At 41.2% G+C, this 25,642-nt stretch overlaps 1 protein-coding gene across 12 annotated transcripts in view; it reads right to left on the bottom strand.

The window, feature by feature from the left end:
• NRIP1 (nuclear receptor interacting protein 1) overlaps nucleotides 1-25,642 on the bottom strand; it is a 143,990-nt gene that overhangs the window by 74,892 nt on the left and 43,456 nt on the right. For 4 of the 12 annotated variants that reach the window (XR_006164931.1, XM_042788601.1, XM_042788599.1 and 1 more), the window contains exon 1: nucleotides 4,624-4,738. The exons of 6 other annotated variants lie outside the window; for them this stretch is intronic. The gene's annotated coding sequence lies outside the window, so the exon portion shown is untranslated. Of the gene's footprint in view, nucleotides 1-4,623; nucleotides 4,739-5,138; nucleotides 5,903-16,399; nucleotides 16,744-25,642 lie in introns of those variants that run through there. 2 more of the 12 variants (XR_004406656.2, XR_004406657.1) reach the window with 2 other exon arrangements.

Genomic DNA, 25,642 nt, shown 5'->3' with positions numbered 1-25,642 from the left:
AAATCAGCATCAGAGCAGCAGTATCAGCCTAGCACCAAGGAGAACAAAAATAATGTTCTTCTTCAAGCAAGAGGTACTACTTAGACACATTGTAACACAAATTCCATTAAGCACTTTCTGTAGCAAATTAAATACTCCCTTATTTGTTCTCAAACAATAGTTTTGGTCAAGACAAACATGTTTTACATCTAGTGCACGATCTCTCATAACAATTCCCTCACAACTTTCTTGACAGGAGGAAGGGCAGCCCACAAGAAGCCTTCGCTAACACTGATCTTCTTTTCCACACTAAACTCAGCCTCCTAGAAACCAGTGACTAACAAAAGATCCTTAGCTTCTGCTTTTAATCTGATTTTGTCTATAAGCAAAATTGGTTTTTCTCTGCTGAAGACAACAGTAGTATGAAAACAGAGTTTCTCTCAAGACGGGCAATTAACCAGGAGCAATGAGCTCCAGTAACAATTTAAATATGAGAAGACTATGCCAGGAGGTGTTTGACCCAAACTAAGATGGCTAGCAACTGCTTCTTCTCCTTTCTACACATGAATGTTTATTTACATGAGTCTCAGTTCCTATTCTCCTCCTTCAACCATCAAGCCAAGTGACCTGCAACAGACAGCCAAATAAATTACCAAATTAATTCTTTCAAGTGCTCAATAGGTCCGTTAACATATATAAGTATTTGAAATAAGTAATCCAGAAACACTGAAGTGTAGGCATTCATCTTTACCAAGAGAATCCCCCTGCCTGCTTTTCCCAAGGCAGATCTTCCCAGTGGAGAACTCAAGAAGATTTTTACACAATTACAGATGTCCACCCAAAGCCCACTGTTTTCTAATTCGATATTTTCAAATGCAACTAGCAAAACCCTAACAGCATCATATCCAAAACCAACGCCGCAAGCCTTTTAAATACTTTCCTCATAACCTTCCTCATATTTGCCATAGGCAGGCCAGCACAGTTCAGATAGTTACTGTTCTTATCGTTTTGGCCTGCTGTCAGGAAGAAAGAGCAAACCACAAACGCTGTTACCATTAACCTTTTTGTCTTTAGTTTAACACTGTTTAGACAGACTGTCAAGTTTATGTTTTTTTATCTCTCTCGTACATTTGCGCATATTCTTTCATACCTTTTCCTCCTGTTCAGGCTTCACTCCCTACCTCCATTATCTTTCCGCTCGCCTGTCATTAAGCCCCTGCTGAGCAGTAATGATTTATACTTAAAAATTTGCACCTCCTGTCCCAAAAGGGTATTTATCCTTTTTTAATCCATAGGTTAGTCATCCTATTTATCCCACCCACTGCTCACCGTACGGCCCGTGTTCCAGCTGCTGGGAGAGGAGCCGGGCCGGGCGGAGCGCAGCCTCCCCTGCCCAGGTCAGCCACCAAAGCCCCACTCCCAAAGGGGCTGGTGCCCCCACGCCAGGCACCCAGCCAGAAACCCCACGCTCTCCTCCATCTCTCTTCTGAACCCCGTCCACTCCCCACACCTTCACATACGGGGAGGCGGGGGCGGAAAAAACAAACACACACAAGCCATTTGGGTTTCGAGGTTCAGGCAAGTTCTGAAGAGCTATTCTAAAAGTAACAAAATATTACAGCCCTCATGTCTTCCCTGATAGCCCTGCAAGGAGGTGTCAAGCACAACCCTTGAGCAAGACAGCTGACTGTGGGAAATGCAACTCCCTGGCTTTGCCTTGGGCAAGTTTATACATGTGCTCCGCACAACGCAAACATAGTTTATCTTTTAATATAGTAATGTCCCGCACTGTCACTGGTAAAATTAACAGTGCTCTCACTGCTAACAATAATACAGCTGGTATGACAGAAACCTTTTGCCAATGTTCAAAGCCAGAAAAATAAAGCTAGCTCTGACAAGACAAAATAAGCTTTAAGCAAGCAAGCCTTTGTCAATTCCTTTAAACCAATCCCACATTAAGCAAAACCTACAGGCAAATACGATCACCATAAAGTTAATTCATGGTTGAGTTCTACAACCTTTAGTAAATCACATTTAAAATAAAAATTTCTCCTTGGTGCCTTTTACAGAACAGATTCACCCTAAACACAGCTATCAAACGCTGGAGGTGATATATCCAGTGTTTATATCACCCGTTTAAGTTTACAATATAAAAACATTACTTCACTTTTACTTCTTTATCAACATAGTTTTTATGACTATAATGAACTTTGGTTATTTTATTTTCCTCCAGTTTTGATTAGCGCATCTTTCACTTTAGAAAGAGAAACAAGTAAAGGAGCAGAGAGGAAGAGCACATTTTCATCTGGTAATTTTCTACCCCAAGACTAATAGGGGGGGAAAAAAAAAAAAAAATCTAACCAATACGGTTTGGCATTTGACAGCATCTTATACTCTGTGCATGCATGGTCTGCAAAAATCTGAAAAGCATTGACAGCTCTCGCTCATTAGATAACTCTGAGCTGTAGGCCAGTCGGAGAAGTGGTCAGATTTCACCCCCACTCGAAACGTGCAGTCACTAGATGTTGTCTCTTTCATCCCACTCAACAGAAAACGTACACCCTTACATATGCAATTCACCCATGACAAACTTGCTGTTTTGCTTTGGAGTCAATGTCAACTCTGTTAAGAGACCACTGATAAAGTAACAAGTCAGACTTCTCAACCACGAGTTTGGGAAGACAGTAGCCCCAGAAAGCAGAAGCCCCAAACCTTCCTGAAGACAGTTCTGAATAAGAACTTTTGCTCTCTGAGATGTCAACACTTGCTGCCCATCTAACAACAATTACTCAGATGCCATTAAATCAGATTTTAACCACAAGATATCCTCAGCTCAGAAAGCTTTTGTCATGTGGCATCTTGATGTGTCACTTTCCCATGTGTTCAATCAGCTCCAGAAACAGTAAATCACATTTGAATATTCAAGAAAAACATTTTCTACCACTCACTCAGGGATACACCACCCCCTTTCCACAAGTGACTGCTTCCTCCCCACAGGTCTTCACAGACTGGATTCGCACTCTTTGTTAAATTAACAGGATCTCTGAACATTTATAGTGCCATGACTCAGTTAAATTCTAATCAGCCTGTGAGCTGTCAGACACTGCAGGCAAGTCCCCTCATAATAAAACAAGGAATAATATAGTCTCCAGATACCAGAGATGAGGCAGAAGGGGATAACTTCTACTTCGGCCTTCCTAACAACAACATAATCCCAAAGCCAAAAATCCCACCGATTTTTCAACATCTTCAACCTGTGTCAAGCATTTTAGCTTAATTCTTCTTTAAATTAAAAACCTTGTAAGTCATCAGAATCCACAATACAGGAGATGAAAGAGATGCAGTACAGACACAGGGCTGCTTGCATGTTACAAAGCTGTCCCTTATTTTGCCTACACTACGTTTCTTTAGGTTTCAACCCCTTCCAACTTAATCACCAACTGACGCTTGCAAAGAACAGCCTCAAACAACACGTTCCATAGGGAGAAAGAGAAGGCAAAAAAAAAAAAAAAAAAAAATAATAATTTAAAAAAAAACACCTTTAAGGGGTTTCAGGGACACAAAAACACGTCTGGAAAAGTAACCTTTAGTCTAGAAAGGCAACAGCGACGTCCCTACAGAGCCCGAAGCGATGAGAAGGCATCTTTGGGGGAAGCCGGCAGCCGAGCGTGTGCCACCACCGAGAGAGACCGGAGCCGGCACCCCCGGAGCCGGCACCCCCGGAGCCGGCACCCCCGGAGCCGGCACCCCCGGAGCCCGCACCCCCGTCACGGGCGGCCGGCTCGCAGGTGGCGTGGCCCTGCCCGCCGCGGCTGCCGGGGCGGCGGGAGCGAGGCCGCGGCCGGCGGGGCCGTGTCCCCGGGCACCCCCGGGCGGCCGCCGGCGCCTCCCCGGCCGCCGCAGCCGCTGCGCACCGAGCTTGCGGCTCCTTGAATAATTCACGGGCACCGCGGGAGGAGGAGGAGGAGGAGGAGGAGGAGGGTGTCCCTCCGAAGCGGGGACGGAGGCTCGCAGCCAGCGCTCGGGAAAACACACGCGGGTCTCGGGGGTAAAGACGAGTAACTTTTCCGTCCCTCCGGCTCTCCCAAACCCACCCTGCCCTGGCAAACTTTCGTCTCGCACCGGGGAAGCGGGGGGGGGGCGGGCGCCACCGGAAACAGCCCCCGCTGCCGCGGCCGCCCCGCGCCGGGCTCACCCCGGCATTGTTCCCCGCCGCCGCCGCCGCCCCGCCGGCAGCGCAGCCCCGGCCCGCCCCGCTCGGCCATTTCCCCCGCCAGCCAGCGCGGCGGCCGAGCGCCGCACTCACCCCGCAGCGGGCCCCCGCGCACCCCCCCACCGCGGCGGCGGCTCCTCCCGGGCGGGCTGCCCGGTGCCCGCCAGCCGGCCTCGCCTCGCCTCGCCTCGCCTCGCCTCCGGGGGAGGCGCCGGCGGCGGGCCCCGCGTGGGCAGCGGGCACAGCCAGAGCAAGGCGAGGGCTCCGGCGGCCAGTCCCGGCGCGGCAGTCCGGAGAGCGGCGGCGGCTCCCCCAGCCGAGGCGGGCGGCTGGGCGCCCCGGCTGGAGGGCAGGACGCGCCGCGCCGCCGCCGCCACCTCCCCCCGCCGCGGCCATCCTCCTCCCCCGCCCGCCCGGCCCCGCACACATACACGGCAAGCTCCGCTCCGCTCCTCTCCGCGCCCCTCCGCGGCTCGGGGCTCTGCTGCAATGCCTGTGAGGCTGACTTTCAAAGCCTAACCCGCAGCCGCGATCCTCCCCGCCTTCCACCTCGCCCGCCGCGGCGCAGCCCAGCCCAGCCCGGCCCGGCCCCTCCCCGCGCCGCGCCATTCATCTCTCCAGCCAAGTTCCTTAACCCTTCTCTCGCCCCCGCCGAGGCGAGGGGCGGGCGGGAGGCGGCTGCACCCCCGCCCCGGCCGGGGAAGGCGGCTGCGGGGCCGGTGGCCGCCGAACGCTCCGCGCGTACGCCAGTCGCGTCGCCTCCAGCCCTCCTCTGATTAATCCAGCCGGAGGCGCAGAGCCCCCGGGAAACAAACTTACGAGCGGTAGCACCGGGGGACCCGTATTTAATGAAAACAGCGCTGGCTTAAAAATAACAACTTTTTTTTTTTTTTTTTTTTTTTTCCTTCGGCTCGCTTAGAATAATGGGGGGGGGAAAGCGCTTCCAGTGGTTACCCTTTCTTGTCGCTTCACAGCTTATATTTTCAGCCATTTCTCCGAAAAACGCGCTAGAAACTTTTTTTTTTTTTTTTTTTTTTTTTTTTTCTGGAGGAAGAGCCGAGAGGCTCCCGCCACCGCACGGCGGCCGCCACCGGGGGAGGGCAGCGGGCGCCCCGGCTGCTCCCGGGAGGGCCGGCTGGGCCCTGCCCCGCTCCCCCGGCCCTGCCCTCACGGCTCCGCGGCCCCTCGGCCTCCCGGGCCGGGGATGGCCGCCGGGAGCGTCGCTCCCCCCGCGCCGTGAGGCAGGGCGCCCGGCTGGCCCCGGGGGAGGGGGAACGGGACACCCCCGGCTCCCAAACCGCTCCCCCCCGGCGGAACCAGGTCGAGAATCGGGAGCGAAACGGCTCATCAAAGCCACGCTGTTTGTCCACGTGGCAATAAATACAATTTGGGAGGAAAACCAGCCTTGGGCAGAGCTTCCAAGAAGAGTCAGCCCTCCATTTTGGTAGGTGGCATCCCCACAGCCTCTGCTGTCAGAAATTGCGCTATTATGTCAAGTGGTTCTTTAGACTTCATTCCCATCCAAGAAGAGAGCGTCCGGAGATGCATGCTGTGAGCTTGGCTGGCTAGGCGAAGCTACAAAGCGTGGGTGACCTTCATCACCTCTTCTGCCGGCCTGTGCTTAAACAAACGCTTCAACGCTTTTCATGGTGTTTGCCAAACGCTTTACAGAACACTTCATGATAGTTTACTTCTTCCAGAAGTTAAAGACTGAGAAAAGAGAAACAACTTTGTTTACAGGTCACTTGTAAATGGTGTGATAATACCTGCATTAACATAGGCCAAAGTTTCAGTTCTAAAACGCGGGTAAAATAAATGGTATGTTTGAGCATCTTCTTAGTGAAAGCCTAGTACTGTTAAAGAACAAATGAATTTCCACTTTAAAGAAAGCAAAAGTGAGTCACACTTGTGAAAAGCCAAATATTTTAACCTAGAGATACCATGAATGAAAGTGGATGTAGGAATGTTAAGCAAAACCTCATTCACTTTGGAATGTACGGATTGTGTACAGGCTTACGGCGCAGCTAGTAATGTATTACTTGACCTATTTTTTTAAGCCAATGAAAGATTTAGGTTAACTTAATCATCATGTGTTTTTAACCACTTTCTTCCAGAAATGTAGCAGCATTTTCTAAAGCTACTGCATGTCACAATGTCTATACAACAGTCCCTTTTTTTAAGAGCGTAAGTCTCTTAATATAGCCTGATCATACTTCCATTAAAACAATAAATTTTGCTCTTCATTTCCATAGTAGGCTCATTAGCAAATTCGAATTGTAAAGATCTTTAGTTTTTTCATTTCATGAAGAATCTTTATCTCAAAAAATTTTCAATGCTAAGCAGCTGAATTAGCTAGGGAAAAGGAAATTTTCTCATTACTGCAGCAATTTAGCTGCTATTTCAATCAAGAGTGTCTGTAGTAGAGACCTCTTTCATTCTTAACCTTAGGGAGTGTATTACATAGGCAAGAGACCTACAAAATGAGGAATCTTGGACAAGCAACAGAAAAAATGTGCATGTGGAATATTTGTTAAAGTGATTGTTCTTAGGTAACATTCAGTTGCCTGAGGACGCAAGTTTCGATACAATCAACTGAGACTGTATAAAATAATACAGTGTATGGATTTAGCAGGTTATTCCCAATACTTAATATTCATATCACACTGAATTGTGCCACTTGCTCGTATTAACTTGAAGTATGAGAATTCAAACAGTATACAAAATAAATACTCTGTACAGGTAAAGGAAAAATTCCAACACACAGTGAAATCAATCTCTCAAGAAGAATGACGTTATTGATGTGTATTTGTTGGTTCTTCCTGTGCCATCTTCAACCAAACCTAAACATGCGCTCACTCTCCAAGCATAAAAAATGAGCATCTACTGATGTACCTACCTATCTACCGTCTGTGGGTGGTGTCTATACCTTTACTTTGTTATAGGTGTCACAAAAGGGGACATTTTTTCAATTTTTTTTTTTTTTTTATTCAAGGGGAATTCATCACTATAAGATGCCTATGAATGGAAGGCCGACTATGACAGGAAAACGTAAACTACTTTTGCATTGGTCTTGAAAGAGAAAAACACATTTATAGAGGTTATATTAGAACTCATTCCAAGAATTACAAGCACTTGGTGGAGAGACGTTGGTACCATACTTCGATAATATCAGTGAACCACTTCTTTTTATATTTATAGAAACATATAATAATACACACACACTTTTTACAATTGCTCACTGGAAATCTGAAGACAGAAAGGTATGTTTTTGACATAGTAGGGATTCTATCAAAACCAAATTCTAATTGTGATTGACATTCTTGAAGTACAAAATTAATCTGTATGACCATTTCAAAATTGGTTAAATAAATCATTGACCTACCCCCAACTTTGATCACTTTGATGATTAGAATAATGTATTTAAAATTTATGAACGAAGCTACAGTTACAGTAACAAACTTTGTCTTTATCTTGCTGAAGTAAAGCATATAGGTCTGTGCCACGTGGTAACAAGGCACATATTATTTTCAAAAGGAAAAAATGTTATGACATGATTCCCAAACATTTTTGAGCTAATGAGAGTTTATTTTTAAATCGCATAAAGTGATTTAAAGAGCTTGGGAGAACTATAGTTGCTGTTATTTTGATTTTCCTTTAAGGCCATCTCATCCTCTTAAAAAAAACAACAGCTCTGCAACTACCTTTTTCAATCAAAATGGTTAAGGCCTTGTTTTATGGCTTCTAATCATGATATGAAAGGCTTAGGATGTGGTCAAGAAGCTAGTTAGCTCTACAGAAATTAATTTCTAGACTAAATCTCCCTCTAAAATAGTTTGTCAGCCTTACATAAACAAATAATGAAATTCCATCCTTGACTCAGCCTAGTTCAATTCATGTAATATGTCAGATTACCCACTATTTCAAAGGTGCCTTCACAGAGGATTAAATCACCTAGTATTCCAGAACTTATGTAGGCATGCAAACTAAATTAAAAAAAAAAAAAAAAAGAAATGCCATTATGATTCTTATTTATTCAATAATTTACTTCAAAGGAGGTTTGTCTAAATAAATTATAGTCACATAACAGTGTTCAGCCATAAATCTGAAGTAGTAAGGTGGAAAAGTCTGCCTTTCTTCAGGAGTGCTATCTAGGACTAGCTGAAATCAGTGGGAATGCTACAAGTGTTAGCAGAAGAAAAACTGGTCCAGGGCAAGGGTTTCTGCAGGGTGTACTGTCACATATCCTGTTTTGTTCATGACAAGCAGCAAGTCTGCAGCTGTTGGAAGTGGAATTGAGTTACACAATAACATGTAAAGGGAAGAGTAATATACTCTTTATATAACTGGAAGAGTAATATATTCTTTATATAACTGAAAGATATCAAGAGTACTTACCACTGTTACTTTATCTACCTACATTTAAAATGATAAAGGTATTTGAATGCCTACCTAACTCATTCCCTACTGGAGATGTTTTCTGCCACTTCTTTTTTTATTACACAGTTTACTTAGATTTTTACAAGTACTTCAGAGCAGGTCATCTGAGAGAAACGTAGCCTTAGCGCCTCAAGTTGTTATTTTTTCTGCAGTATTTAAAAGCAGACTTCGGATCATGACTATTTGATCTAAGAGTAATAAGCAAAGGACCAGATGCTAGAGATCTTTTCAATTACAAAAACATCTAAAGACAGCTGTACCATATAAACTCTCATGGAGGAATCATATGGTTGCAGCATCTGGTGAGTTTTGGCCATGCCTCCAGCATACTGTAACTGTTCGGAGGCATGAGCTAGGGTGAGGCTTGCTTTCCGAGATGCATTTTTTGCGGTGGCAGCATGCATTTTTTGACCACAGACAGGAACTAACACTTTGGGTCTTATATTTGGTGGCAGGAAATAAACACTGCTTTCAGCCCCTGAAACACCTTTCATGGAAGAATCAAAGGGTTGTATGCTAAGTTGGTAAGACTGCTTCACATTAATTGTTGGTATTTTACCAGAATAAAGTACTGGTGTTTTTAGCCAGAACACCACATCCTGTACTCGTGAATTTTCCACAGTTCCATTGCACTCGCACAAACCATGAAAAACACACTTCTGAGAACGTTGCTCTGATGAGTCGCGTTCTTGATAGTGTGAAGGCATGTCCAGAAAATAACCAGCCTGGAGCCACTACTTCCAAACTGACATGAGGAAGTACCAGTAGAGCAGGTATAACACTATGAAAACACTGTTACTTCTTGTGGGTCAATGGCCATGCAAAGATAACATTTGAGAAGGTTATATGCGTGTAGCTGAAACTGTTCAGAACATTCAGACTTCATGTTTTCCTCTTTTCTTTGACAAAGATATTCCCCATGTCAGCAGTAACAGATTGAACGAGGACTGAAGAATCATGCCCTCTCTCACTCTGCATTCAGAAGTTACTCTCAGCAACAATATTGTTTCACAGCCCCGTTTTTCTGGCTGGCTATCATGAAATGTGGATAACCCTTTGTTGTGGTTCTCATGATGACACAAGCCATGTTGTTGAAACAGTATGTTCTAAAATAAAATGAACAGTACGTACAAATTATACATACGGCAATCTGGCAGCCAGTAGCACACTGCAAATTAATACAGTTCTGGAAAGGACCATTGGGAAGCAGCTAAAAAAATTAAGCTGAAGTGTCCCGCATTTGCCCTTTCAAAATACAGGTACTGGGCAAATGTTGTACAATATAACAACAACAACTTTAATTACATATTAAAATTGCAATAATATTCTTTAGTACAAATAATTTTAAGTGCTCTGACTCAAGTAAATGAAACTGCTGTGTTAAGCTAAACTCTGTATCTGATACATTTTTATTAAATATATTTACCTTCCCAAATATGAGTTTATGAACAAAAGAACCATTGATGGAAAACCAATAATATAAAATACAAGTTATTTTAATACACTTAAGCTGTGGTTCTACCCATCCACTAACTTGGAACATTTACTTGAGTTACACTAAGTCAGAATTCTTATTTTTTTATTCTTTTTCTCCTTCATAATAAAATAATAGAGAATAGTTTATTTTAACAACACATAAAAGGAAAACAAGCAAGTCCTCATTTATTTTATCTGATTTCAGTTACACTAGAGTGTAAAGTAAATATCAAATATATAATATGGCACAGGGTACCTTACTTTAACCAGCTCCATCCTTATACCTCAGAAGAATTATTGATGAAATAATACAAGTGTTTTAAACACAAAAGTAGCATCTTTTCCATTTGTCTGCAATAGTTTTTTTGTTTGTTTTTTTTTTTTTCTACGTTGCTGATTGTTTTCTGTCTTTTTTTTTGTGTGCGTGTTGGAGAGAGAAGTGAGGGAAAGAGGTTGGCCTTAGAAGATTACCGGACTTCAAAAGCACTGAATATGATTTTGTCATTTTATAATGAAAAGAAAAAACACATTATTTTGGAAAAACCTACACTTAACAATTTTCACAAATGCCCAAAAAATTAATGGAAAGAGAAAGAACATGGACTTCTACCCAACATTTCCTAACATCACTCATGAAAGCCCTCAGAAAAGTAACAATTAAGAAATTCTGAAAAAAATATGGCTTCTTTGGCTAAGTACCTGTGTTGACTCTTTGGAAAACAGGCTCCCAGTTCTGAGGATTAAATATTGTCAAAAAAATTGGCTCTTACCTACCTAATGTCACAAATTTAGTCACAAGTGATTACTGCTTTTGTTTACTTACAGATGTCTAAAGGGAAAATCCATTTAAATTGTATATCAAAAAACTTAAGGATCTCAAATCACTGGGCCATATAAGCTTAAATAAGTTTCTGCTTGATTGTATTTTACATGATTAGTTTATCAGAACCGTATTAGCTGTGGTTTTATAACTGATCCAAATATATATCTTTGCATATTTTTATTAGAATACAAATACCTAAGTTTCATTAGGAGACATTAACTTCACTAAATGTTAGATATATAACAAATCTAGCTTTGACACTGTTGATCATCATACTAGTATTTTACATGTGACATATAGCTGGCAGAGGTACAAGAGTGATTCAACTCACCATAAAACAAATAGCAACAGTTGTGTTCACATAAGTCACATCCCCTTGTAGAGCTGAGAATTTTTTCTTGCCCCTTTTTGCATATATTTTAGAGAACTGCATAGCCAAGATTGCTCTTGCTTTGAAAACCAAGGAGTAAGAACATGGGGATACTGCCATATATAAGCAGCAGATACTATAACCTGTTTCAAGATATATAAGTCTAATTTTTAAATAATTGCATTCCTGTCTGATACATTTTTTTTTTTTTTTAATATATGGAAGTATTTTTTTGTTGGGAAAAAAATTAATTCTGAGTTTTGATGACAGCACAGAGAATCACTGGGTTATATTCTTCATTTGAACAAAATTAATTCTGCTGCATTACAATGGCTGAAACAACTTCTCTACAGTAAAAGCTCGAGTGGAGAAAAAAAATACATTTTGTGAATAGTTTGAAAGTTTTGTTTCATGTTTATTGGACTGAGTAGCAACATTTTATGTCCTCTGATATTATTATAATTATTGCCCACTGTGCAATTCATTTGGGAAGACAGGACCTTAATGTTATTGTCTTGCTAAAGTACTCCAAGAAGCCTGAACTTGGAAGTGCCTCTTACAAAGGGAGAAGTTTATACTCCTAGGGATTCCTGCTCCTTGCTTCCTCTCCCATCTGAGGAATTAGGTGGTCAAGCAGCAGGAAAAATAAATATTTCATATGTTTTCATGTTGAATTTTGTCTAACCTGATGCTGTGCCTACTTTTTTCTTTTGTTATTTTGTTTAAGCAGAATACTCTCATCTCATACAAAACACAAATAGATCCATGTTTTTCTGATAAACTCTAATTTAAAAGACTCCATTCCTTAAAATCCCTTCTTTAATGTGAATGATATTGAAACTCTTACTACATGAGTTCTTTAACACTATTGCTAACCTTCTCACTAGAAAAGTAAGGACTCGCACAACTCCTTAAATGTAGCTTCTAAAATGTGTTACGTTCTATATCCCAAATAACTTAAATATTTTACTGGCCGGGAGCATTGTCTGTTAGCAGAAATGTACAAAAAAGGTTACTTGAAAAAATTTATTTGGAAAAAAAAAAGTGTTTGGTTTGTCTAGAGCAGAATTAAACTCTTGAAAAGGTGATAACTATTCACAATTATTTGACAAATAATTAATAAGCAGTTAAATTTGCCAGGTCAACACAATATAAATTACTTAAACCCATAAACATTTCTTCACCTCTCCCAAGCCACTTTATGTACTAGTTATTTGTAATTTTCTCCTTATGCTATCTGATTGATGTTGCTCATATGGATGCTTAAAGAAAGCTAATAAATGAAGCAACAATTCAGATGAAGTCTTGGCTTTTTGAAACAAATAGTTTCATGTAAATAGATTTTATTCATTTCCTTTCTAGAAAGAAAAAGAAAAGGCAGAAACAATTTACCGTGTTACGACTCTCACTATTCTCTGTTAAAATTCTCTTTCCCAGTATCAGAGATCTACTGTGATTCCAATAATGAGCTGTACTTGGATTTATGAGTAAACACAATGTAAATCATGACATGAAGACATGTAATTCTATTTTCTATGACTCAACAGATTTTTCCCAGTTCTCACCTTCACATCCAAAAATATTTATTTATTTACTTACTTACTATTGTGATGTAAATTGCACAATCCAGTGCATGCAAAAGGGAAGGCTATTCAGCCTCTCCTCCTGTTGCACAGCTGTTCTCTTACTTACAACTTTTCATTCCTTCTTTCCTCTATCTCTTCACTGAGAGTTTAAATATCAGTGAACATTTTCATTAACATTTTCCAATCCTGCTAAAATGCTTCTGGTAGAAAGAAAATCTGTAAACCAGAAGATAAAAAGTTACCTGTTGAATGTTTTTTTCAAATTCTTAAAATTGATAAAAATCATATTTTCAGAATGTTTCACCCAGTTATTACGATTAAATGTCTTTTTCTTGTCTCATCTGGGGTTAAATGAAAAATAGTAACAATAAGCATTATTTTGCTGGAATATATTGCTGGAATCCAGAAGAAAGCAAGAGGTGCACACCATGCATGAATTCTGCTTGTTATATTAAAAAAAAAGCTGCGTTGATACACAACACAAAGCATAAAATCCTTCTGTGAATTACTATCTTATTTTACATCCTCATAATCCAGCATCACTAAAATACATAAAAGTTTTGCCATTGGCTTCCGTGAATATGGAATCAAATTCTATATTTTGGGTGGGGTTTTTATTATTTCAAATTTTAGGCAAGACATCAATGAGATGTAACCTCATAAAGATGGGTTCTCATTCTCCAGCTACTCTCATTTTGCTAGATCTTAATGTTCTCCCTGAATGCCTGAGGGACTTTATCTTCCTCTTTGGCACAGTTCTAAATTGGCTTAAATCATATTTATCCAACAGTTACCTGCATTATACTTTCAAGGGTAATTTGCGTCCTTCTCCTAGAGCATTTATTTCTCGTGCTCTGTAGGGTTCCATTTTGGCCCCATTGTTACTCAGCACTCCGAAGCTGCCTGTGCACAGCGTTGATCATTGGCATGATGCTGGGTTTTCATTTTTTATGCCAACAAGACACAGATCTATTTGTCAACCAAACCAGCAATTTCAAACTATGCTATTACCATATTGACAAGCTGGTGACTATAAAAGCCTCTAGAGCATCAATTTTCTTTAGTTAAAATCAGACAAAACTGAGCTGTTCATGGCTGGCTCTTGCCATCAACCCAAACCCACTTGAACTTCTAACCCATCTTTAAAATTCAACCCAGGTTCATTGGTCAAACAGCTTACGTGGTTTTTGATTGCAAGCTCTTCTTTCAGTATTGCAGTCAGAAGATTAAGGCTTCCTATTATTAGTTGAAATAAATGTGCTCTGCCTATTGCTCACTCATGCTTTTATGTTCCCTAGACTAGATTATTTTAATGCCCAGCTTGTTGATCCGCCGATGAGACCGATTATCAAATTTCATCTTGTATTACAAGTTCTGTTTCCAGGGCAATGTATTGGACAGACTAATGCATGTTTCATACCTGCTGTTCTCTCATGGTGGCTACTAATACACCACAAAATCTATTTAAGCTATTACTGCTCTTGCTCTTACCAAGTTTTTCATGAACTTTGATGTATTACTGAGAGATATTAGTCAGGGAGCTGATCCTACCAACTTAAGTTAATGGAAGCTTTATCAGTGACTTAAGAAAAAATGAGCTGTAAATGCATGTAGCCTCTACTCATGTTCTTAAAGCTATTGCATGGACACTGGGTGATGGCTTTCTGCTCGTATCCTGTGTATGTTTGAGAAGGAGTTGGTGCATTCCAACTGGCAGATTCAGAAACACTTTTCATCTTCTGATCCAGGTGCTTCTGCACTATAGCTATATCCTACATATTGAAATGAAACCTAGGTATACGCACCATTTCTTTGCAAACTCTGATTTTCTTCTGAAGGAAACCCTCATGTGAAGTCACCCTCCATCAGTTTGATCAGAGGAGTAGGAGCGACAGAGGCAGTCTGGGCTGGGCTGCTGTGCCTGGCGATGGTCTGAGTATGCCACAAGCTGCATGAGATTTGCACTGTTTTCTGAGGAGCCTAGCTTGTGAAGGTGTTTTGTCTGTCAGCTGCTACGGAGTAAGGATCTGTTTAATTTTATTTTGGTCCTTGTAGTCATTTGTAAGAATTTGGACTAAGCACTACTGAAGTCAGTGAAAATTTTCATAACAAAACATTCCATAGCCTAAGTCAGAAGCAGTCATGTGGCAGAATCCCTGGCTCACCTTCCTGGCAGTGCATGTTTCTGCTGGAGAGTTCATTAATGACTCTTGTGGTCAGTCAGGTTTGCACACTTAGGTCTGATTACGCCGATCGGAGGAGCGATCTAGCATTAGGACTAACATGTTTTATTATTTATGTCTAATATGTTCTTATCAGTAAAAAAAAAAAAAAAAAAAGTTAAGATTTTGTCCCCGAGGTTTGGCTTTTAAATGACCAGAAATTAAACCTACCAGAATAATGCTATTAGAACATTTGCCGAGAACACAGAAATTAGAAGGTAAGTAATGGGGAAAGGACGGGTTTATGACTGTCTAGCCACTGACAATGAAGGTAATTTCAAAACAGACTGCAAAACGTACTTGTTTATAGAAAGTCCTTACAAGGGCAAGAGTTGCTGCACAAAAGAGTGCCGCTGTTAAAAGACCAGTTGTAGAACCCCTAAAGTTGTAGCTAAGAATATGGTCCTGCAGGGATTATACTGAAGATTAAAATACTTTGGCTCTAGTGACTGCTGTAATGAGAATACATATAGAGATAAACTGACAGAGCTGAAAAGTATTTAATTTAGATGACAGCCTACAAAAATTAATGTGAAAATGAGAATTGCTTAGAGGTAATAGATGGAGGATACCAGTTTCATTTTTTAAGTGTTAACCTTTTACATGACAGTGTGATACTGTAATTAAAATGGCAACATTCTTTGTTTGGGGAATTTATTTTAAATTTCTAATTGCTTTGTAGTTCCTAGGTTAGAATTTTTTTCAAGCAATTTCTGACTGACGGAAGTTGAAGATTTTTCACAGCAATACAATGGAATGAGTGAGCTTCATTGTACTGAGCAAAAAGATTAAGCAGCAACTTGTTTTAATTGTTGTAAGTGATTGAATTAAACTATTCTTGAATATTAATATTTGTCCTGGTCCATGTCGAATATGAACACGGAAATTCAATGAATTTCTTTCTAGTAACCTGATCCTTAAGAACTTGCCCCAAACTTTGAGCCGCTTTGATGTTCAAAGGCTTTGGCTGAGATCAGAGATGAGAAGAAAAAGAATGGGGATCTCTTAACAATATTTTTATCTTTGAAGTCTCAGATTAAAAGTACTATTACTGTTTGCTTAAACAAGCGAGAGAATGAAGGATAAGATCATGAATTATAATAACAGACAAATGACAAATGTTTTGCATGAAGTACATTTCCTTGTCAGGAGAGAGAACGTTCTTCTAACAGATTTCCAAAGAGATAGGCAATTTGTAGAGAGTCAATTATAGGGAAGAGAGAGATGTATCATTGTATTTTGGTTTCAACTGATTAAGTGGAAATAAGGAATCCATTTGAAATTTTTCCTTTTGTTTTCCTCTGCATTTCATACTAGTGGTAGCGAACATGTACATTATCCAACTGTCAACAAATCCCTTAGACTCAAGCCTGGAACAGTACATCCCACATCTCCCCCATGAAAACCTTTCATGAAAGCTCCTCTGTCATTCAAGATCACACTATTCCCTCCTCTATTTATTTCTAAGTGTCACTCAGCTCCACTCCACCAGCTTGGAAAAACGTCAAGAACTTTTATCTTCAGAGTCAGTTGCCAGTTCTGTTTAGTGAACAAGCCAGCAGGGACCTCTGGTGCCATCAATGCAGCTCAGTCAGTGCCCCTCTCTTCAGGGATGGAGTATATCATTATCCCGATGGCTGGACAGAAAAAAAGATGCATTTTTAGAATAGTTCTCATGGAGCAGTTACTGGAAATCTCCTCCCTTGAGACAGTCTATTGGCAACAAGGTTTGCTGCTGTGACATGAGGTATTGCATCAAGGCCCAATCCTGTCACTAATAAAGTTAGTGGGAAATGTGCCATTCTCTTCAAGTAAAGTCAACAGGATTAGTGTAGCAAATAAGAGCTAAAAAATATACCTTTTATCTACAAATGCAAATGGAAAGTTGTGTCACAAGTGGGAATGTCATTTTATGTTTGTTTTCAGAATCTGGCTTTGTTTCAAATCAGAATAAGCCCCTTCCCCAAATTTAAAATTGACATTAAAGAAAATGGAAATTTTATTTTCATGTTACAACATTTCCATTTTTGGTTTTGGGGGTATTTATTTAAGTTTGCATCTAAAAAAAAAGTCAAGAACAAACTGTTTCAGTGTTGGATTTTTTTTTCCTCAAAAAAAACCCCAAACCCACACACTTTTTTTAGTTTCCTCTAAAACAAGGCATAGACATTTGAGAGATTTTAATTTTTAACAAAACTATTTTCTGATAGGAAACAGTTTATTTTAAACTTTTCCTTTACCAGCTCTAGCAGGCTCTTTTAATTGCCAACAGACATGTTACACAGCTGTGCTAGAAAACGTTACTTAACCTGCTGTTTTCTGTTGATGTCAGCTGTCAGACACCCAGGCTCTTGACTGCACTAACAGGTAACAGTTAGCCCCACTGTCTTGGCAAGTGAACTTTTCCTATTCAGAAATAACATGGTGCTGGGATATTTTTTTTTTTTATTTTACTTAAGTGTTGGTTCATTTTTTTTCATAGGATATTATAATACTTGGCAATACTGGGTTTAATTCCACTTAAAATGACAGAACTGAATTGTCATCATTTTTAATGGGTAAAATCTATGTGGTTCGTCAGAGGTGCTGTAAAATCTAATCAGAAATTAGACTGTAAAATTAATAGGCCTATATTCTATATAATGCTATTTTATAAATCTGGAACTGTAGCAGATTTGGGGTTTCACATACAGTACAATTAAGCGATGGTGGAATCTTCAGTTTAGACAAATAACCTGTGAAATAACTGGTACACCATGCTAAACGCTTAGTGGCTGTGTTTTACTTTGAGTAATAGGGTACCAAGTACATTAATTCCATGCCTGGGCTTTCATTTTAGTGCATTTCTATACTGCAGCTGTAAGCCAGGGGTAGCTTCCCCCTGGTTTATCTTTACACAGCAAAGGTTAAGGATGGCTGTGAGATGCTGGTTTGACCACACCGCCCTTGTGTGTGGGTACCCAGGTGGCAGGAGGGCGGTGCTACCCCATCCCCGTTATTCGGAGAGGAGTAACAGGAAAAAACGGACCGGAGAGGCATGAGGCAAGCCAAGGAAGGAGGCAGCGTACAGCCTTTGCTTGGCAGCATCCCTGCACTGCCTTGCCGCCGGTGGGAAGGGAGGAGGGTGGTGGGTGTTGGCATCTCCTGCCTCCCGGGGCTTTGCCCATGGGTGCGTACGTACACGCATGGGGGCACAGAGCCCAGTCCAAAGTCTCCCATACCCAGAAAGCAATATAGGAAAATCCCGTGCAGGACTCCTCAGGATTTTCCTCCCCATCACAGCAGAAGGGGGGGCGAGGGGGTGTGTTTGCTGGGTCCATGTGTTCCCCCCCTCCCCACAGCAGAAGTGGGCAATCTGGCTAAACATATGTAACATTATGTAACGCCGTAGGAGCGGCTGCTGTTGATGGTGAAGGATTGAAAGGCAGCAGTAAGCAGATAGCTAACCTTACTTCCCTGTGCTGAAATGATTCACTTCTAATGGTAATTTGCACCATTTTAACTCCGAGCACCTCCCACATAATGATTATACAGTGTTACTATAAAACCTCAGGGTTCATCTGGAGAAACATTTCTTATGCTGGAGTTCTCTGTGGAGACATACTTATAAAAATTGGTATGAGGGGAAGATTAAATAGATAAGAGCATAAAAACAGATTATAGAATAAATACAGTCTTGTAGATCAGTTCATCTGGGAGGCAGGAGCTTACAGTCCCGATTCTCCTACTGACTTCTCTAATACTGGACAAATGGCTTTGTTTCTTTGCACCTCAGTTTCCCAGATTTCAAAGCAGTGTAATGCCTCTTTCAACTCTTTCTCTACCTTATCTAACCATGCTGTAATACAGCAGTAATACTTTCATTAGAGGCATTAGTACTCTGTCTAGCCTATGGAATCTGGATCTCAGTTTAGTATTCTAACTTTGAACAAATAATTATCAACATATACACATGTTTCCTTTCGGTTTTGGTTTGTATTCTCTTTTCTTGTAGATCCTGCTATTCATTACATCTCTACCTCCATCCCAAGAGAAAAAGAACAGTGTTTGCCAAGAGCAAAATCAGTAGAGAAGTAATTTTTATCTCTTTTTTTTTTTTTTAAATAAAAACCCAACCTGATAGAGAATACAGCACAGTGAAAAAGAGATTATTTTTTAAATCTAGTTTAAAAAAAATCTTTAGTAGTATTTCTTTATATTAATAAAGCCATTCACTGAAGTAACATTATCTTATACCATTAGTGCATGACAATGCAAAACAAGGTGAAAACCTTTGAAAAAGTACTTAAAAGAATAAATCTGTAACAAGGAATACACTTTCTCTCTATCATAATTGCACATTTAAGAGGCCTCTGCTCTACCAGTGACAATTCAGAGCAGCAGTGCTTGGCTTAATGCTTTCATCTTGTAGCTACTATTATAGAAATTGTAGTTGTACAATTTTCGAAGTGAACAATTTTATGAAGTTAATTGCGTAACATTGTTTATGAATTTAAACCACAAAATTAATATATTATTTAGAGACATGCATAATGGACTCTTTGTATTAAATGATGGTTTAAGAAAAAAATGAAACTGATTTTGGAGCTACAATGATTGATTTATGAGCTAGAATTAGAAGTGCTAAGTATGTATTACTTGGCTACTCACCAGCTAAGTGAGTGGGGGTAGTATGAAAAATATCTGTATTACTAACTGCAACATATGAATATCAAGGAATCAAATAAATTATTTAAAGCGAAGCAAGAGGATTAACCTAGAAGTAAATGGTGAAGATTTAAGAAAGGCAGTTGACTATCAAGGGAAACTAGGCAAGAATTAGATGTTCTTGCCTATAAAAACCTTCTCTAATGTAAGATAATGGAAGCTTTATTCTTTGAAATTTTAAAACAGCTGGATCGAACAATATCAAATTAAAAGACAGCACTCCATAATATCTCTCATTAATATCTTGCTTTTTAAGTAATGGTGGGACTTTAAATGAAATGCTACCAATATGAATAATGGAGACTACCTGCCTCTAATGAAGAAAGGACCTCTGTAGTACCAAGGGATCTGACTTCTTGGTACTTACCAAGAAGTACTGGAAGTACTTTCCATTTTTAATTTATTTGGGGAAAAAAAAAAAAAAAGTATGTCATTACGCATGGTAAATGTCACACAAGTTCACAGGTAGTTCCATTAAAGAGCTTTACACCAAGTAAAAATTCTCAGTTTAGATAAAAGCTATGCCCTACTGTTCTGCTGTAGTTTTTTATACTAAAAAATTTTAACTGAACAACAAATTGAAGAAGTCACTTGTTTTATTTCACCAGATTTCTTTCTCTGAACTGATAGTTTAATAAAAGCATGTAAAATCATATTAATATACATGACTGATTTGGAAAATTGCACCAAAGCAATACACTAAACTTGGTTCTTCCACCATCCTCTTTACCTGTACTAAGCAAAGGAGAGTCTCAATTCACCATTTGCTGAATTCCACAAACGTCCCACTGTCCCTTATTTGAGTTAGCCTGTTTCAGATAAAATAAATAAATATGTATTTCCATGAAGATTACTCAAGTAACGGATGGTTTGTCTTGTCAGAGGGCAGAAGGAGGTGGGTTTAGCAAGCATGTTTGTGTAATTTAATAAAAAAAGTTAATCTAAGTGTCTCCTTATTGATCATAGAATCACAGAATGGTTTGAGCTGGAAGGGACCTTAAACATCATCCTGCCACAGGCAGAGACACCTTCCACCAGACCAGGTTGCTCAAATCCCCGTCCAACCTGGCCTTGAACCCTTCCAGGGAGGGGGCAGCCACTGCTTCTCTGGGCAACCTGTGCCAGTGTCTCACCAGCCTCACAGGAAAGAATTTCTTCCTTATAGCTAATCTAAATCTACCTTCTTTCAGCTTAAAACCATTACCCCTCATCTTATCACTACACTCCCTGACAAAGAGTCCCTCCCCACCTTTTCTGTAGCCCCCTTTAAGTACTGGAAGGCCGCTATAAAGTCTCCCCAGAGCCTTCTCTTCTCCGGGATGAACAGCCCCAACTCTCTCATCCTGTCCTCATAGGGGAGGTGCCCCAGGCCCCTGATCATCTTTGTGGCCTCTGGACCCAAACAAGCAGGTCCATGTCCTTCTTATGTTGGGGTCCCCAGAGCTGCACACAGCACTGCAGGTGGGGTCTCACAAGAACGGAGCAGAGGGGGATAATCCCCTCCCTCAACCTGCTGGCCACACTCCTCTTGATGCAGCCCAGGATACGGTTCGCTTTCTGGGCTGCGAGTGCACATTGCCAGGTCATACCATTAACCAACACCTCCAAGTCCTTCTCTGCAGGGATGCTTTTAATCTTAATTGCCCAGCCTGTATTTGTGCTTGGGATTGCCCCGGCCCATGTGCAAGACCTTGCACTTGGCCTTGTTGAACTTCATGAGATTTGCACAGGCCCACCTCTCCAGCCTGTCAAGGTCCCTCTGGATGTCATCCCTGCCCTCCAGCGTGTCACTGCATCACATAGCTTGGTGTCATATGATTATATTCTCCCCAAAGAAAGAATGGCCGTTAAGCACAATATGATAACTAACAGAAGGGAGAAGTTCACATTTAGCAAACTAGCAAAATACTAGTAGAAGACCAGGTTACAAATAAATAGCTGCAACTGTCATAAAATAAAATAACATATCTGCTAGATTTCATTTGTTATCAAATAAATTAGAGTACAGTCTACTACAGATGACCCGGTGGCCTTCTATGATTACAGACTAGAGCATGGGCTATTCAGCCTAAAGGTTAGGGCCCATGTCCAGAACTGGGAAAGGAGCCAAATGTTCATGGCCAAAAATCAGGAACCAGAAAGTCAAACCAAGGGTCAGCAACCAGAGATAGGAATAAGCATCTGCCCATTAATCACGAACCGAAATCAGAAACCCACAAGAAGAAATTACAATCGCAGGGCACAATGCAGAGGTGGCTCTGAAAATGTACAGTAGATGCAGATGTGCAAAAGGGTGCTGTGGGATTCTGCCTTGGAGACCTGCTTCTGAGTCACCAGATGACGTGCTCTGGCTAACCCCTTAAAAACGGGTCCAAACTTCAGAGAACCTGATTAACAACTACAGAAGAAGTTCTTATCCCAAATTAGCAATACAGAGGATAACATGAAGATAAGGTAGTTGGTATACCTGTGTCAAAGATATGCACAAATACGTATGTATTTGCTTGCATCATGTTGCAAATGGGACAGCCATCTACCAGCCCAGTACTGGTAGATACACACATGGTCTGCATTGGCTGACAAGCATAGTTGCTAGCAGAGAGAATTCCCCCTAGTTTCTCACCTGAGAGCCATCTATGATAGACATACTCTTGCAGAGGGTGAGTGCATATAAAAATCTCCATCTCTGCATCACAATTGCAATTTGTCTTACAGCAGATTCTGGGTTAAACAGATTCTATGATGCCTGTGGTTTTGCTAAGAGGTACTGGGGATCTAAAAGTTAGTGGGAAAAGCTTAAAAACCTCTTGGCACAAGAAAGATTAATATTCACATACTTTACACATATCTACAAGAATATCCAAATGAGTAGTAAAACAAGTGCCAATACAAAGCTCTCTTGTTGCATCAAGATAATTGCAGCCACAGAAAATTTTTCCGTGAAAAATATAACAAATAAGCCAGTCTTCTAGCCTTCCAAACTGTCTGGGTTTTGTGGGAGATGGAAACTCTTTTCTCACTATCATACCTGCTAGGTAGCTAATAGAAAGCTATCATTTCTGCTGATGCTTACCCAGCAAGTTCCAGAGGCATTACATCCACATACCACTTTAAAATTGGGTACTAACATGCAACTTCTGAATCTCTTAAAAGCAGAAATGAATTAAAATAAACAGATCAAAGCCTTTGACCTTCCTAAGGCTTTTTTTTAGTATCACTGCAGAGGGTGGTGCCAAATGGCCAGACTGGACTTCCACCTGTAATTTTGTATGCATGAGGCAGCAGCGGAGGAAGGTTGTATGCAATAGGACCTGGCATGAAAAATACAGTTTAAAAGGTAAAGAATAAATTCTGGTCCTTGGATTTCCCTAGCAAAAAGTTTTCTTTACCTTGGATTGATACCTTCATCCTGCTAAGTCATAGGCCTTTATTCTGCTGGACTACTAGCACACAAGAGAGCACAGGTCTCCATCCTTGTACAATTTGTTCAAGAACTAGGAGAAACAAAAGCCTTACGCACTCAGGGACACAGTAACTCCCATAAGTCTTTACAAGTGTAGTTGTCTCAAGGAAAGCAGCAGATTCTTTATGGAACAAAATAGATTGGGAATATAAAAGTCGTTCGAAAAGGAAATGTGTCTCTGGTGTGTTGGACTGTACCAGGTTCAGGGGAAAGAGTAGATGCTTCATCTGTTTTCTAGATTAAGGTGCTTAAAGTATGGAAGTGAACTGACTACAGATGAAAATGTAAATATAAGGCAAGCGAAGAAGGAATTAGCTGTGTCTGGAGCTGGAAGGACTGGTGTGCAGGAGAATAGGTGACAGTATAGCCTGAAGGATGGCATTTTTGAGGGCTAGCATAATGACCAGCGTGAAGGACTACTGCCTGGGTGCACAGATGGGTCTGAGGGATGTAGTCATCCCTCACTTCTGGGAGCAACCAGCCCAGCAGTAGAGTCATACAGGACTGGCCTGAACCCTTCAGTGCACCATCATAGAATCATAGAATAGTTGGGTTGGAAAGGACCCTTTAAGGTCATCCACTCCAAACCCCCTGCAATGAGCAGAGACATCTTCAGCAAGATCAGGTTGCTCAGAGACCCATCCAACCTGACCTTGAATGTTCCCAGGGATGAGGCATCTAGCACCTATCTGGGCAACCTGTTCCAGTGTTTCACCACCCTTACTGAAAAATTTTTTTTCCTTATATCTAGTCTAAATCTACCCTGGTTTAGCTTAAAACCATTACCTCTTGTCCGATTGCACCAGGCCCTGCTAAAAACATTTGTCCCCATTTTACTTATAAGCCCTCTTTAAAGTACTGAAAGGCTGCAATAAGGGCTGCCCGAAGCCTTCTCCAGGCTGAACAACCCCATCTGTCTCAGCCTTTCTTCATAGGAGCAGTGTTCCATCCCTCTGATAAATTTTGTGGCCTTCCTCTGGACCTGCTCCAACAGGTCCATGTCTTTCCTGTGCTGAGAACTCAAGCTGAATGCAGTACTCGAGGTGGGGTTTCACCAGAGCAGAGTAGGGGGGGAGAATCACCTTCCTTGACCTGCTGGCAACACTTCTTTTGATGCAGCCCAGGATACAGTTGGCTTTCGGGGCTGTGAGTGTGCATTGCTGGCTCATAGTCACAGTTTTTCATCCACCAGTACCCCCCAAGTCCTTCTCTGCAGGGCTGCTCTCAATCCCTTCATCCCCCAGAGTGTATTGATACCAGGACTTGTCCCGACCCATGTGCAAGACCTTGCACTTGGCCTTGTTGAACTTCGTAAGGTTCACATGGGCACAATTCTCCAGCCTGTTCAGGTTCCTCTGGATGGCATCCCAACCCTCAGGCATGTCAACCATACCACTCAGTTTGGTGTTATCTGCAAACTTGCTGAGGGTGCATCTGATCCCACTGTCCATGTCATTGATCAAGATATTAAACAGTGCTGGTCCCGATACAGTTATAGACCCAGGTTCAAGTTCCTTCTGCCTTGGTGCCTAGGAACTGGTGCCTCACATCCCTTTAAACAGTGCATCTGGTTTGTGCACAGCTGTGGGCCAAGAGTTCTTGTCTGCACTACATTAGCATGAGAGCTTGGAGAGTTTGTGTTGGTGAGATACACAGGCATGGTTTGATATGTAAGGGTATGGTGACAGACTGTCTCTACTGCTTGGGCATGCACTTCTTGTCGAAAGTGACAGCTGTGAGGTATATCTCTATGAGAAAAAAGGTGGAATGGGCCATGAGTGTCTCCCTACCCACACATACAGCTCTGCTCAAGCAAGTTCTGGAGCCACTGCTTCAGAAGTGCTGCACATCCCTGGACTGGAGTGTTCTCCACTATGGCAGTGCAGTTCCTTACCATAACGTTTCTCATTAAACTCTTCTAAATGGTTAAATGTGGCTTAGGTAGATATGATATCTTAGGCATATAAGAATTTAAATATGCAAATATTGTGCAGTGGGTCAGACCACCAACATCTTTCTTAGAAAACATCACGTTGGGGATTTTGCTATGACCTCACCCTATTTTTCTACTTGAAAGAAAAATATTGTCTGACTTCCTTCATAGCATATTCTACATCTTATTGACAAATCACTTATGACACTAATTTATTAGCATAAAAATATTACTACACTCAAGACAGCCTGCTTTGATTTACTACATCAGGGTTTTTCATATGCCAAGGTCCTATCATCTCTGCTTGATCATTAAAGGTCTCTTGGCTTGGGTTTTTTTTTTTTTTTTTGCGCAACAGAAGAGTTTTGCCATGTTGCCTTGTCTAAAATCCTGAATATCAGAATGGCTTTGCAGCTCAAAGGAAGATTCACTG

Source organism: Tyto alba, unplaced genomic scaffold (assembly GCF_018691265.1).
Source record: "Tyto alba isolate M040663 unplaced genomic scaffold, T.alba_DEE_v4.0 Super-Scaffold_14, whole genome shotgun sequence".
Taxonomy (NCBI): Eukaryota; Metazoa; Chordata; class Aves; order Strigiformes; family Tytonidae; genus Tyto; species Tyto alba.
Note: the sequence above shows the minus strand (reverse complement) of the source record. Positions and strands in the feature narration are given on the sequence as shown.